The following is a 15961-nucleotide window of genomic DNA, read 5'->3' as shown; positions in this document are numbered from 1 at the left end:
TGGAGAACAGTGGAAATTATTTCCCCAAGTTCAAACCGAAACGGTCAGTTCATTCACTCATTTTACAAAGTCATTACAAGGTGCTCTTCTTCAGTCAGGAGACAGCAAAAAAAGGTACAATTCGTTATTAGTCATTCAGAGGAAGATGCTTTTGAGTGAGCTTTATTAAACTTGAGTCACATTACCACTCTTGGAGCCTTCAAGGCTAAATATTGGCCAGTAAACACACAGAATAAACTGAGTCTTCAATTATCATTAATCCTCAGAGGCCAAGTGATAGTTGGAATGGTTATACAAATATTGTTGAGCACCACCTCAATCAGGTGTTATATTCAGATAAACTTGAAAATAAATTTCACCTCATCGAAGTATTAATAACCAAATTACAAGATGTGGTTATAGAATGTTTAACTGGGAAGAGGTGGACTCAATTTCAGGCTCATTTTGAGTTGCTACCTTAATAATGCTAAAGAAAATCCAGAGACAAAAGTACGTAATTGTTGTGGCGTAACAAGCTAGTCACGCCACACTGAGGAGGAAGCCGAAAGGCACGCGTACACACACGCCGACTGGCGTCAAGTCTGGAACAGGATACGTATTGAATACTATAAAGAAAATACGTATCTGTGGAATATACTTAACTTTTAATCAATCCTTGTGATACATCTCTCTTGACTATACAAATGAGACTCGTAATGTACATTCACTGTTACAATTGGCGCCTTGCTAAGTCGTAGCCATTAACTTAGCTGAAGGCTATTCTGTCCTTCGGCAAATGAGAGCAAAGGCTTCGTCAGTATAGTCGCTAGCAACGTCGTCGTACAACTGGGACGAGTTCTCGTACGTCTCTCGAGACCTGCCGTGTGGTGGCGCTCGGTCTGCGATCACACAGTGGCGACACGCGGGTCCGACGTGTACTAATGGACCGCGGCCGATTTAAGCTACCACCCAGCAAGTGTGGTGTCTGGCAGTGACAGCACAGTAATTATTGGAGGTTAATAGAATTTGTGGGAAGCAAAGTATGGCAGAAGTCGATTCAAAAGGAGAAGAGAAATGATTATAATGGCTACAGAGATCCCTATTAATTGAGGTGAAGAGGTAGAGAAAGACTTAATATCTGGAAAGGGAATAAAACTAACCATAATATTTGTAATAAAAGCGATAGAAGAGATGGTACTTAAGTTCTTAATACTAATGTAAATGCTACTCACGCCAATCATCAAGTTGACGAAGTAGTGTATTTAGAAATTACTGAGAATACAAACCTACTACAGAATCTAGCATATAATAAAATCATTACGATTCAAAAATAACATTTTTTGAGCTGTCAAGGCAACAAGCTTTAAATGAAGAGTTCCTTAGGAAAAAAGAGGCAACTAATAGTAAGATAGCAACAATGGGGGGTCAAGGCTTTATAGAGGGACATGTGGTATAGTTCTTACTAGACACTGGTAGTTAGCTGAGCCTTTTCTCAAAAGATGGAAAAGGAATAAAGCTAAATGCATCTGTCTGTCATTCTCAGTGACTAATGAACAGGTATTCTGTATAACAGAAACCAGAGATTGGAAAGAGGAGGAAGAAATACTAGCGACACTTGTTTTTCAGAATAACGATATAACAATCAATGTTAATTGTAACAGATGAAAGTTCGCCTGTTTTCTTAGGTTTGTATTAGATGTTAAGTTAGCGGCCTTTATTTGACTTACCAAGAGACAAGTATGAGTCGAGCTGAGTGGCGGTCAACTAAAGCCTGATGAAGACAGTAGAGGGGAAAATAAAGATAGAAAAAGCACTGAAAGGGAAAGGTTTTGATGAAATATGTATGGAATTATATATAAACAGAAAAAATAATGGGGAAGTCATGGAAAAGTGTAAGAAACCATCTAGTATAATGTAAAGAGGAATGGGATCAGTTGGAAAATATTTTAAAGAGGATCAAAAGAGTTTTTAATGAGAACCAGGACTAGCTGAGGGATATCAATGGAAACTACAATTTAGACTGAATGTACTACTTTTAAACCTCCATATTCGATTGCATTAACTATTCATGAAACGGTTGGAAACGAAATAAGTCAAACATTTAGCAGAGGACTCATTGAGAGGCCTGACAGTTCGTACTGCAGCCCTACTATGGCAATGAGGAAACTGTATGGCGACATTAGATTGGTACAAAATGCTAGAACCTTAAATAGGATATAGAAATTGAAAGGGATCGCTCACCTCCCGTGTATGAGATATTGGTTCGATTTCATGGTACAAAATATTTAGTACCCTTGATCTGATAGACAATTCCTGGTACGTTCCTCAAACAGTTGGATCAAAGTAGTATACATTTCCCTTTCTGAGGCAAGATGCTACCAATTACCAAGCTGCACCATTTGATTTCAAAATATCTGTTACTGAATTCAAAAAATGGTTCAAATGGCTCTGAGCACTATGGGACTCAACTGCTGAGGTCATTAGTCCCCTAGAACTTAGAACTAGTTAAACCTAACTAACCTAAGGACATCACAAACATCCATGCCCGAAGCAGGATTCGAACCTGCGACCGTAGCGGTCTTGCGGTTCCAGACTGCAGCGCCTTTAACCGCACGGCCACTTCGGCCAGCTTACTGAATTCATACAAGTCGTTGAGCTTGTGCTAGCTGACAAATTGTTGGAAAAGGGGACTGTACATTTCGAAAATATATTAGTAGTATCTAAAAGCTGGGAAGATCACTTAGTGCTTTTAGAACAGTTCTTGAAGGGATTAAGCAAAATGCATGTGACTACAAGGTTTTCAAAATCATACTTTAGATGCAGTGAGATAAAATTCTTGGGGCATATAGATAGCCAACAAGGTATTTGGACAGACTGAAAAAGGATTGTGGCTACCAAAAACGGTCCATCTCCAAAAAGCAAGTGACAGCTAAAATCGTTTCTTGGATTAATTAGTTTTGTAGCAGGTACATTCCATGCCATGTAACGGTCTGCATCGCTCTTAACTCGCTATTAAAGTCCAAGTCTCAGTAGTCATGGAATAAAAAATGTCAAGAAGGATGGGGTGCAGTTAAGAGAGAGCTTAGAAGCCCACAAATGTTCAGACATCAGCACATCCTCATTTAACGCTCCAGCCACTGGTGATTTGGATGTGTATATTCAATAAGTCTTTCTGTGCAATTCATAGGGCCCAGAATTATCGCATTGGATGTAATTTGTGCCCTATTTGTGAATCGGAATTCACACCTTCTCTGCCATACACTTTTCTGTTGCACTGGAACAACATAGGTTGCTATTTACCTGTCAGATCTCTTTCTGTTGCCCTGGAACATTAGTCATCACTATCGTCTCATGTGAAACATCAGGAGTCACGTTTCTCATGTTCTCCAGTATCACTCACATTCTTAGACATATACTTTTTTGTGGTCGCCATTTTGTATCCATATTCCTCAGATTTTGTGTGGAACCTTGCTATAAGATGTAGAAACTCAGAAAATTTATCAACAAATTTATTCATCTTTTATAATGTTGAAGGCTATTTTCGCATTCCCCACACTATGCATTACATTAAATCTCAGTTGAAAATCATGTTTAACGCAAGTTTTTGGTTTCTTGTCACATTCCTCTATTATTACAACTATTGTCACTACTGAAGGAAAACTCACCATGATTCTGTCTGGGAAAGCCAAAAAATTTTCTGTGTTCAGAGGGTTAAGCAGAGTTTTTTGTTGCACTGGATGTGTTGGGATATACATTTGGCTTAGAGATGTTTCAAGCAACTTATAAACAAGGAGGAGAAACAAAATTTAATTCTCACAATTGCTAGTGTGTATTCACTTCATGTGAACATCATTATTCTGGTACAAAAAAGGGAACCTTAGTTGTATCTGTGATGTTAAGAAGTTTAAATATCTATTTTATAGATACGACATCATAGTTTAATCAGAGTATCGAATCTTAAAGTTCTCAAAGACTAGACTGGATCGATGGGTGCTCTTCTTATAGGATTATAACTTGGAGATCAAATGTATGATAGGTGACACTAATTGTACAGTCAGGAAGAGAGATATCACTGTACAAGGTGGGAAGCATGAAATATAAAATGGAATTGAAATGGTTAATGAAAAATATAGCAAAGGAACAACAAAACGGTCGTTGGCTTCATAACATTCATTGTAGGTTGCTGTTGGTCAGAGATAGTAGATACTGGAGAACACATTGCAGTTATTACAAAGATGCTTCATTTAACAAATATTATAAACACTCAGTTAGATGCTGTGTGTGTGTACCTAAGTCACAAACCTACAAACTGGTATGATATACTCATAATTCATATAGTCATTATGGGATTAATAAGTGTTTTATCCATATCCAGAATTTTTTTTGTTGTGTGAAAGGAATTAACAACTTGTAAGGGCGTCAACAAATGAACCATAAGTTTGAAAATTCGATGCTAGTATACTTACAATATTTATCAGCGATTACAGTTTTGGATTTCACACTGAGGAACTGTGGTTATTATTTATATGGTCATTGTATTTGAACTTTGGTCCACAATTGCGAAACTGTAACTAATTAAAGTAGCAAATAATGAAACAATCATAAAGACATTAAAAATGGATAATTTGTTGGGCAGGGGTGGTTGAAAAGTTTGTTTACAGATACCACATAGCATTTTACATATATCTAATATGCACCATTTACTGATGCTAAATACCATCAACAAGTGAATGCATCTGCACACCAAGGAAAGAGTTAAGAAACCTGGAAGAACATAGTGTTATAACAAACATACCAACTGGTCCATATTTATAAAAGAATTTCAAATTATCCCACTCATGACAGTACAGAGATACACCCCATGGAGATCATTGAGGAGTTAGATTACTGGATAACATTGAATACCCTCTCAAGAAGATGATCTGGAGAGAGAAATACATAAATTCGTGAGCAGAAGTTTTAAGAAGAATGCTTTAAAAAGGTCAGAAAGGTTCAGTGGATCACAAATCCTTATTTTCCGATAGGTGATTAGGTATTATGGTAGTTAATGATGGTTTTAAAAGGAAAAAGGATGATAAACACATCAAGAACTTTTTCTCTTTGTGATGGGCTAAAAGATACTCCACATCCTACTACAGTCATCTTATAGGAACTTGATTCTGGTGTATAAATAGGGATGTACAACATAGATGATGTAAATAAATAACAGATGTTTTCTATTGGGACTCATTCCATATGTGAGGAAACCTGAAGGTAATCCTGTGTTGGAATAGATGAATCCTTGTCAGATCTATTTCAAATGCTTACTGGTTCAGGCTTATGTAATATATTGGTTAATGAGTGTAAAATAAATAAAGATGGGGATAAAAGATGTTTACCCATTATCATTGAAGAACAGGGTAGTTCTATAATAGTAGAACTATTATGGTTATACAAGGTGTTTAAAAAGTCTCTCCACAGCGCCGTATGATTGTTAGCCACACGTGCTATATTCCACAGAGAATATACCAAAATGCCAAAATGAAACTCAGTGAAATACAAGTTATTAATTTCTTGAATATTCATTTTTACTTACAAATTCTCTGATTAAATGTTGAAAGTGTCCCCACTGTTGTTCAATACACAATTCAATTCGTCTAATCATGTTTCCAAACACCAGCTGTAACATTTATTCTGTAACAGAAGCAGTGAAAATGGATATTGCAGTTTTCATGTCATCAATGGATTTTGCACAGTTTTTATAGACAGTTGCTTTCGCTGCACTGCGGAAGAAAAAGTCAGGTTGTGTTAGTTTAGGCGATCGTGGAGGCCAAAGTCCCTGTGAAATTATGCAATCACCAAAAACATCAGCAAGCAGTGACATTGAAACGCGAGCTGTATGTGCGATTGAACCATCTTGTTGAAAATCACCGTTCAGTATTTCACTTAACACAAGTTCTCCTATAAATGGGTACAGAATATGACTGTAGTATCGTTTTGCGCTTATTGTTTCGTTGAAAAACTCAGGCAGGCGAACAGTCATATGACACACATGGCTAACAATCAGACGGCACTATAGGGAGACAATTTGTATGTAGTGAAATAGCTGAAAACAGGTTTTGAAGTAGTTTTTAGTTGAATCCAGTGAAATTACACATAATCCCATCGATCGACATTTACTTAACGATTTTTCAGGTCATGTGTACATCAAACACACAATCAAAAGTATACAATTAAAAAAACAGAAAAAGACACAACATTTAATACATGGAATCATCACTCGATTAAAAACCATAAGCACATTGCATTTGCAACAAACTCAATTAAGAAATATTGATAATTAAATGTGTTTACTTTAAAACTATATTGAATGACTGTAGTATCAGTATGCATGACGCTGGTGTCAGAACACCTTAATGTTTATGGAACTTTTATTCTTCGAAAGGATTTGTGATCAAATGCCACAAACGTTTACTAACAGCAGACAGCCCCAAAAATTTCTTAGTAAGCATGACCTTTTATATTTAGGATGAAGTTCCTATTGTTACACAAAAAACAATATTTACGACTTTCACCAAGACAATAAACATAGAAAGAACCTACTAGAACAACCATAAGACTAGAGAATACAACAGGCAATAGAAAGAAAACGAATCTTAAAACATTATACTAATAACTGATTTTAATACATAATTACAAATTTTCACTGAAAGAAAGCAACAATTTTAGTCTGATGACAAACAGCAATAGTCCAAATTATTATGCTAATAATTGTTTCAAAATTCAATTTCTTTCGGTTAGCAGGATTTCCGACAGAATAATTCCTAATCACAACCCATTGGCCAAGGCTACACAGCCACATTTGACATAAAATATAGAATACTGAAAACGATTAAAGATGCAGTATCATTTTCTAAGGCAACATTACTGATACACAACGAAATATGTATGATCAGTAGACCAATGTGAGACATTACATAGTTCTGAAAATATTTGACAATGGGAACTTGAAACTTATGAACTAGTCATAAATATTAATACAGCAAGCAGTTTAAATGACATGATAGTTTAACTGGTGTGCCATTATTATTATTATTATTATTATTATTATTATTATTATTATTATTATTATTATTACCATTAATATTATTTATTTTGCACTGAAGTAAGATTATCACATTTCCTTAAGTTTGATATATGACAACAGTGCCAAGACCCACAGACAACCATGCAACAATTTTGCCATACCTTCTGAGCATGGACCGATTATGTTCTTGTTTGAGCCAAATTTGTTGAACTCATAACAATAAGCCACTTTGCCAGCAATGACTCAGTAAATACTATTAAACATCACAAATACAATTACAAAACCTGATGAATCTGAATTAAAGAATCTTATAGTAAGTTGCATAGTACATGACAAGGAAGTAAGAAACATTCCTTCAACTATTTACATAAAGAGATGAACCTAAAACAATTAAGCTAATCACTCTTGCAGAGCTGCAGCTGAATACAAGTGAGACTGCCAATCTCACAAGTATTCCACCAACAAAAATAATAATAAAAAAATTGTGATATACCATACAATATTGGCACTTATCGCCAGTAGAGAATGTGAGCAGAATGACACAGAATGACTGTGCAACCTCCATCATTTAATCGACAATGATTAGCAAACATCAAGCTCACACAAGAAGAATGGCGAAGTTGAGCCAAGAAATTAGTCACCATCACAGTCGATTATACTGTGATGAAGTTGTGATATTGGCTTTCTTACAAAGTCCTGCCCAGCACCAGCATTACAGAATAGTAATTACAGGGCAGGTTGGATGGCTGATAAACACACACTGTCTCTTCCGTTACAGCCCAAGTCTCATTTATGATATCAACAAGCCACAGACCGTTATATAGAAGTTACTGTTGATGGGTATGAAGCGTTATGATAATTGTTATAAGTGTATTTATACCGGTACTTTCTTAAGTATCAGTTCAAACGAGTTAAATTGCAGGGAGTAAAATCTGCAGTGTTTATGGTAGTGTATAAAATATTCAGCGGATAGTTGAGGGAGGTAGCTGTAGTGGATACCCAATAATGATTGATCAGGGCTACTTTTCGGACCACAGTGATGTGAAGCTGGTGATCACTATTCTGTGGAGACGATGGTCATATTTGCTCTCATGCTCCAGAGAAGAATAGTCCAAGGAGGTAATCCTTGGGATGGGGGGAGGGATTGTAATCTTTATTCTTCAGCTCTGCTCTCTTCCTCCCTATATTTCATCTCTTCCTTCCTCCATATTTAGAGGACCTCAACTGAATTACTCACTTTCCATCATGCAAAATGTCATGGAGATACCCCTCCTATTCCCATCTATTAAAATACCTCATAGTAAAGCAAATTAATGGAGGCCAGGTAAACATTTGAGCAGAAGGGATGAAGATTTTTTTGAGGTGGTAGTGGGAATTTTTGGTTGTCCAGTTAATCTAACACCTAGCCAAAGACAAACCTTCTGAGGTCATACATCTGAATCTTATAGTTTAAAGTAAGAAGTAGGGGTTGATGGAGGTCATCGCTGTGTGTGATTGTGGTTAATTTTTCATATAATTGTAGTACTAAATTCAAACAATCTGTAATAAATTCTGGAGGAGGCAGATGTGAAGTTTGTTAAAATGTATGACTCTGAAAGAATGTGACCTCTGGACCTAATACTAAGAAAATTGCCGTTAAATATGCTTGTTTTTCTTTTCAACATTATTAGTCGTTTTTCCATCTGTACACAAGTTTCATAACCTTATCTCGCATTTTTTTTTATGAGGAAGCAGTTAAATCTAATTGAGTATCAAACAAAGTCTTCTTCTCAAACTACTTATTTTTAAGAGACGAGTAGGTACGAGTAATAAAATTCATTTGATAACGCCAATAGTATTCATTGGCAGATGTTTCGTAATAAGTTGGGGTGAGGAGGAGACTCTGTGACAGTCTGAAATTCTGCAGTCAGCATCACAACACATTATATCGCCCAAACTTGGTTAAGCATTTTAGTTTTGCATTTATGACCTGTCCTCCTCAGTATATATATATATATATATATATATATATATATATATATATATATACTGTCACTTATTAAAAGTATTCATTGTACATTAATATGCAGGCAGTCTTACCAGTTTCGTAAATCCCATTAAAAGTGAGAGGCCAGTTTCTTGTGATCATCACGACTGGATACGTATGAGAATGGAAACTGTACAGATGTAACCAAAGGCTAAGCGCATAATTTCCAGAATAGTACACTGTACATGGGAGTGTTATATAGAAGTTGAACTACATCAGCCCCATCTCGTAGTGTCTCTATATTTCTCCTACCTTGCATCTTCTTAGGTGCAGAATGTGGTGCTTGGTTGTGGATTCTTGTTGACATAGTGCTGTATAACTGTGAGAACTGTAGGAAATTCTATATTAAGTTTAAGGAAAGAGCACCTTCACTTTGTTTCAAAAGGGATGCCATCTATTATGTGTTGTAATTTTTAACACAACACTGTTAAGCTTATGCACGATGTCGTACAAAACCGTATGTGACACTCGTGAAGAATGGTAATTACCAACACTATTGCTCATATCCACAGCTGCAGTCTTCTTTGGCCCACGCCTAACGCCAGTTTACGCAATGAATCACTTAGAATGAAATAGCTAACTAAGACTTGGATACTGCCACCACACATACGATCGCTCGCATGTCTTAAACTGAAACTGTAATGAAACAATATTTTTCAGCAATGAGCTGGAGCCGTAACTCACAGGTCTGTACAATACGTTCGTCACTATCCAACCAACACCGCCAATGACATCGGAGCTTCTAGATTAAGCTTTCAGCCAATCAGAGACCAGGAAGATTGTTGTTATCGAACACGGCTCTGCCTTTCCTAGCCAATATGAAGAGACTGCACTGTTTCCATGCGTTTGTGATGCAACAACCCGCCACAACGATGCTTACACCGCGTAAAAAGCTCCCCAGCAACAAACCTTGCTTGATATTGTATAATATTACATTTGGAATGGATTTTTATGTTATACGTGAGCCTTTGGCAAATTCTGACTGTATTTATTTGGCAAAACATTCATTGTTGTGATGGATAATGATTCTCTCTGCTAGGTTACTATCCTGATGGATCGTTCCGGTACATTGACAAGATGGGCACTGAGACTTCAGGAGCAAAGTTTCAAACTGGTGTACAAAAGTGGACGCAGGCACGAGGATGCCGACTGCCTTCCAAAGAATCCTTTGACAAAAAAAAGGCAGTGTGGCGGACCGCGATAGAACGCTGCATTGAATGGTGTTGTTGTTGGACAGAGGGAAGGTCCAGAACTTCTGGAAATCATAGAAGCATTGAAGGAGGATGAACCCATCAAAGGAAGACCCAGTTATTTAACGGAGAATTGGGTAAGACGATCTGTAGTCCAACAGGACAGAAATGATTTCTCGGCATCCTAGCTCATTCATGGTCAGCTATCCTAAAGGTCTTCCATGAAGCTCTGATCACCTTGGTATTAGAAGACCTACTACTGCATTACTTCTATTTGGTTTTGCACTTATGACCTGTCTTCAACTGACCAGAAGCTGTGTTTGCACTACCACCGAGTTTCGCCAATCCCTAGTACATCTAACTTCAACCTATTCGTTTCCCTTTATAAATTTTCCAGCGTAACGACCCGATGAAGGGATCTAATATTACACGTAGCTATCTGTAGGGTACAAGTTTTGTTTTCAATACTGACGATACCCTCCTAAGCAGTCTCCACCACAGATCCGAATGGAGGACTATTTTACCCCAGAAATATTTTACCCAAGTGAACACCATCATCATTTAACCATAGAGTTGGGTTGCATGCTCTCAGTGAAAGTAACAGTCTAAGTTTCGCCTGGCTTTCAGCTTTGGCAGTACCACCACAGCGGTACCACGTTGTTATGTTATAGGGCTAGAGTAGTCAATCATCCAAACTGTAGCTCCCGTAATTACTGAAAAGATTGCTGCCTCTTTTCAAGAACCGCACATTTCTCTAACTTTTCCACAGACACCCCTTTTGTTGTGGTTGCACCTACTATATGGCTATCTGCATCATTGGGGGATACAAGTCATTCCACCTCGACAACATTTGTAGGTTATGGTGGGGCAAGATAATAAGTAATAAAAGACAGAGTGTATTATTAATGGCACTAATGATGTGTAACTACAATAATACGACAGTAAATTCCTAAATAAAAATGAAAGTAAGACTAATTAAGTGAAACAAACGATAATTTGCATAATAAATATAGAAAAGTAATTACTAACAGCTGAAGTAATAAGGGCTAACTATGTTGTACAGTAATAATATGCACACATACACATAACAACAGGGAGAGTTGTCATGTTCGTACCTCCTAAAGTACAGATTTTCGAATTTAGTTGCACTGTAAACTGACCCTATTCTGTCATCTGTCTTCACCATTTTCCCATCGTTTGCCCATAATTTGAGTAGTTGAAATCTTGAAACAACACTGTTCAAAATCTTCGATATTTAGAGATGAGATCCTCATGTATTGTCAGACCTGTATTCTCGAGTTTCTTCTTCAGTCTGAAGATTTGAGATCTTTTCCTGTACGAAAAAAGCTTCATAATTATGGGCGCATGTATCGCAGGCCTTGTCGTCCTATGCCTCACTCTTTGATTTCTGTCAATGTCGTTCATTGTCGGTTGCTCGCCTAGCTACTCTTCGGCGAGATTCATCACTAATTCGTCTTCCCTCTCTGGAATCCTGAACCTCCTATTCGAGCAGTCGAGCTCTAACCTCAGTTTATTTTAATGATTTATTCTGACCACAGCTGTCGCTCGCATTCGCCTCTCAAGTATTCTGTATTTTGTCCATCACTGCTACAGTGACAGCACCAGTGATGGTCTGGGCGACAAAACCGAGAGAATCCTCTGCCTCTGCTTGCAGCGCAGCACTTAGCTCGGTCTTGGTGGGTTCAGTGACCTAGGCGACACGAGGTGGTGCTGTCGCAGCTCCGGGTGGCGACTGCCACCCAACACAATCCTGCACATTTTTCCGACGGTTTTCATTTTAGATGCAGTCCACATTACATATACTCAAAATGAAACTCTAATGTGACACCAGACACTAGACACACACTTCTCAAATACATACAACAGCCTGATTAATAACGTCCGGCCCGCCGGTGTGGCCGAGCGGTTCTAGGCGCTTCAGTCTGGAACCGCGTGACCGCTACGGTCGCAGGTTCGAATCCCGCTTCGGGCATGGATGTGTGTGATGTCCTTAGGTTAGTTACTTTAAAGTAGTTCTAAGTTCTAGAGGACGGATGACCTCAGATATTAAGTCCCACAGTGTTTAGAGCCATTTGAGTCAATAACATCCAAAAAAATGAAATTTTCACGCTGCAGTGCGACGATATGGAACTTCCTGGCAGATTGTAACTGGATACCGGACCGAGACTGAAGTTTGTAAGGTAGGAGATGAGGTACTGGCGGAGATAAAGCTGAGGATTGATCGTGAGTCACGTTTGGGTAGCTCAATCTTTAGAGCGCTTGCCGGCTATAAGCAAAGTTCGAGCCTCGGTCCGGCACACAGTTTTAATCTACCAGGAAGTACCAACACACTCCAAATTTCAGGTAAATGTGCGAACCAAATAAGCGCGCGTCACTCACTATGACAATTACTGGAGTTGCAGTTCTCTGCCGTAGGTAGAACGGCCAGAAATGTGTAGCAGTGTTGTAGTGTTAAGTGTTGTTACCAGGCCTAGTATGGTGTATAAGAGGCCTGAACAGTGTCAGATGATGGGTAATCACTATGAAGGACACAGAGATGCTGCCTTCTCGTCTGAGACAGCATTATCTGCCCCTGAGAGACTTCAGAAACGGCCGCCTTTGTGGGTCTCCATTTGGGTGGTTGGTCGAATTATGGAATATTGAGATTTGTGTGGCATTCACACGTGACAGGGGCTCGATGCTGAAATGCATGAGAACTTGAGGACAGGCATATGCGTTTTCAAGGTTCCGGTTGGCCTCGTGCAATCACCAAAAGGGAGTATCTCCGTATTGTGAACTAATCAAATCGTAGCCGATTCATGTCATCTGGAAACAAGCAGTGGACTCCCTGCAACATTCTGTGTCATTCCTCAGCACTGGTCACAGGTCAGGGGATTACTGGCTCTGGCGTCGGCTGCCACTGACAGCACAACACAATCAGTTTCGTCAGGGTGATGAAATGAATACAGTTTCTGGGCACAAATGTCTCCCTGTGGAATCAAACACGATAAAACTAGATGGTGGAGTGCTACATACTATAAATACAAAGAATACTTGCTTTGAACGCGTTGATTTTTGTCTTTTTTAGTGTTTTAACTTACGTTTCCTGCACTTAAGTAGGACACACGGCGATCGAAATGTAAATATGCAACAAACATCATTGTGACTCATTGCTGTACTTTTCACTACTTCAAAATTGTTGAGGCTTTCGTGGCCACTTGTTGACAGGCTGTTTCACTACTTCGTTTGGAGTGCTGCAGTGACAGAAAAGTACGCGTGGCTGTTGAAGGACGTCGCATTTTGTTCACCGAGTAATCGCTGTTCTACACTACTCTGGATGACCTTCGTCGCCGAGTATGGCAGCGGCCTGGGGAGAAGTTCCATTCTTCCCATGTGTTGGAGAGGCACAGCTCGTAACTTCTGCTGGCGTCATGGTATGGGAGCCATCGGGTGTGACGTCAGGTGACGGCTCGCGGTGACTGAGGAGGGAGCTGTGACGACACATCGGTACACCACGAACATCCTGCACTCTCGTGTGTTATCCCTCCTGCGGCAGTATTGTGGTGCCATTTTTCAACTGGACAGTTTACGTCAGCACATAGTGCATGTCTCTATGAGCAGTATGTGTGATGTTGATGTAGTCCTGTGACCAGCAAGATACCCAGACAGTTTCTGACAGAATACATGTAGCACCTTCTCGGATGTCACCTTCGTTCCGGTGCCAGTAACCGGGAAATCAAGTACGTTACAACAGTTTCGGGCCAGCTTCCCTCAGGAGAAGCCAACGTAATATGTGGATGCATCCAGGCCAGAGGAGGTGCCATGTCATACTGACAAGTGGGATCATACTATCAAGTTCTCAATTTCTTTTGATTTTGTGATCACTGAAATAACACGACATACCCTTTCAGTCCGTAAAGAATCATTTGGTTCGCTCCCCGACTTTTGGTACTTCGTTTCACTTTTCTTTTTTTGTCGGGTAGCGTACTTTATGAATTCCTCAAAGTTTTGTTAAATTAGACGTTTAGCAAGACACTTAAGCTCCAATTGACATTGAAAGAATAGAAATATTTCTCTACGAACAGATAACGTTAAGCAGGTAACACATAAAACATGTCTTTTGTTAAAATTTTATAATAGCTGTAGCTGCATGTAGTCTGTAGCAGAGTCAACGGTGAGACTATTGAAAACTGTGTCATTGCTCCAGTGTGCTACACAAAATACCGAAGGGTAATAAGAATAACAACAGTAATAATAATATATTAAAGAAACTCTTCTGCTTGACATTGAGATCCTTCTTCTAAATCATTTCATAATTTCAACTTTTCAATAAAGTGGTGGAATTTTGCCTTGCGAGTGCTATATAATACACTGAGGTGACAAAAGTCATGGTATACCGTTATGCACATGTGCACATATGGCAGTAGCATCGCTACACAAGGTATAAAAGGGAGGTGTCATTTGCACTCAGGTACTTCATTTAAAAGGCTTTCCCACTTGATTATGAAATCATGACGGGAAGTGACAGACTTTGGAACGTGGAATGGTACTTCGAGCTAGACGCATGTGACACTTCATTCCGGATATCGTTAAGAAATTCAGTATTCCGAGACATAACGTGTCAAGAGAGTACCTAGAATACCAGATTTCAGACATTGTCTCTTACCACGGAAGACGCAGTGGGCCGCGCGGGATTAGCCGAGCGGTCTGACGCGCTGCAGTCATGGACTGTGCGGCTGTTCCCGGCGGAGATTAGAGTCCTCCCGCGGGCATGGGTATGTGTGTTGGTCCTTGGGATAGTTTAGGTTAAGTAGTGTGTAAGCTTAGGGACTGATGACCATAGCAGTTAAGTCCCGTAAGATTTCACACACGTTTGAACGTTTTTGACGCAGTGGCCGCCGATCTTCACTTAACGACCGAGAGCAGCGGCGTTTGCGTAGAGTTTTCAGTGCTAATGGACAAGCAGCACTGTGTGAAATAACCACAGAAATCAATATGGGACGTACAACGATCGTATCCATTAGGACAGTGCTGCAATATTTGGAGTTAATGAACTATGGCTGCACACGACCGATGCGAGTGCCTGTGCTAACAGCAAGACATAGCCTGCAGCGCCCCTCCAGTGGTCATGATAGATCTGATAAGTCCTGATTTCAGTTGGTAAGAGCTGATGGTAAGGTACTAGTGTGGCGCAGACTCCTCGGTCATAGACACAAGTTGTCAACAGGGTGCTGTGCAAGCTGGTGATGGACCTATAATGTTTTTATATGGATGGGCCCTCTGGTCCAACTGAACAGATCACTGAATGGAAATGGTTATGTTCTGCTACTTGGAGACCATTTCCAGCCGTACATGGACTTCATGTTCCCAAACAACGATGTCATTTCACCGGGCCACAATTGTTCACGGAGAACATTCTGGATAATTCTAGCGAATTATTTGGGACCCAGATCGCGCAACACGAATACCATATAAAATGTTTGGGACACTTATTGAGATTTTAGTTCCTGCACGATGTCCTTCACATACAACGCTTTATCAATTAAGGACGCTATAGAGGCATCACAAATCAAATGTGGAGGAAGTATACTTGGAAAAGGCTGGGAGATCCAGAAAGATTTCAGTTAACTTACATCATGGTCGAACAGAGATTCTGAAATTAGATACTGAAATGTAATGCGTACCCAGGTGCACACATAT

The sequence above is a fragment of the Schistocerca nitens genome, chromosome 2 (genome assembly GCF_023898315.1).
Source record: "Schistocerca nitens isolate TAMUIC-IGC-003100 chromosome 2, iqSchNite1.1, whole genome shotgun sequence".
NCBI classification, from domain to species: Eukaryota; Metazoa; Arthropoda; class Insecta; order Orthoptera; family Acrididae; genus Schistocerca; species Schistocerca nitens.
Note: the sequence above shows the minus strand (reverse complement) of the source record.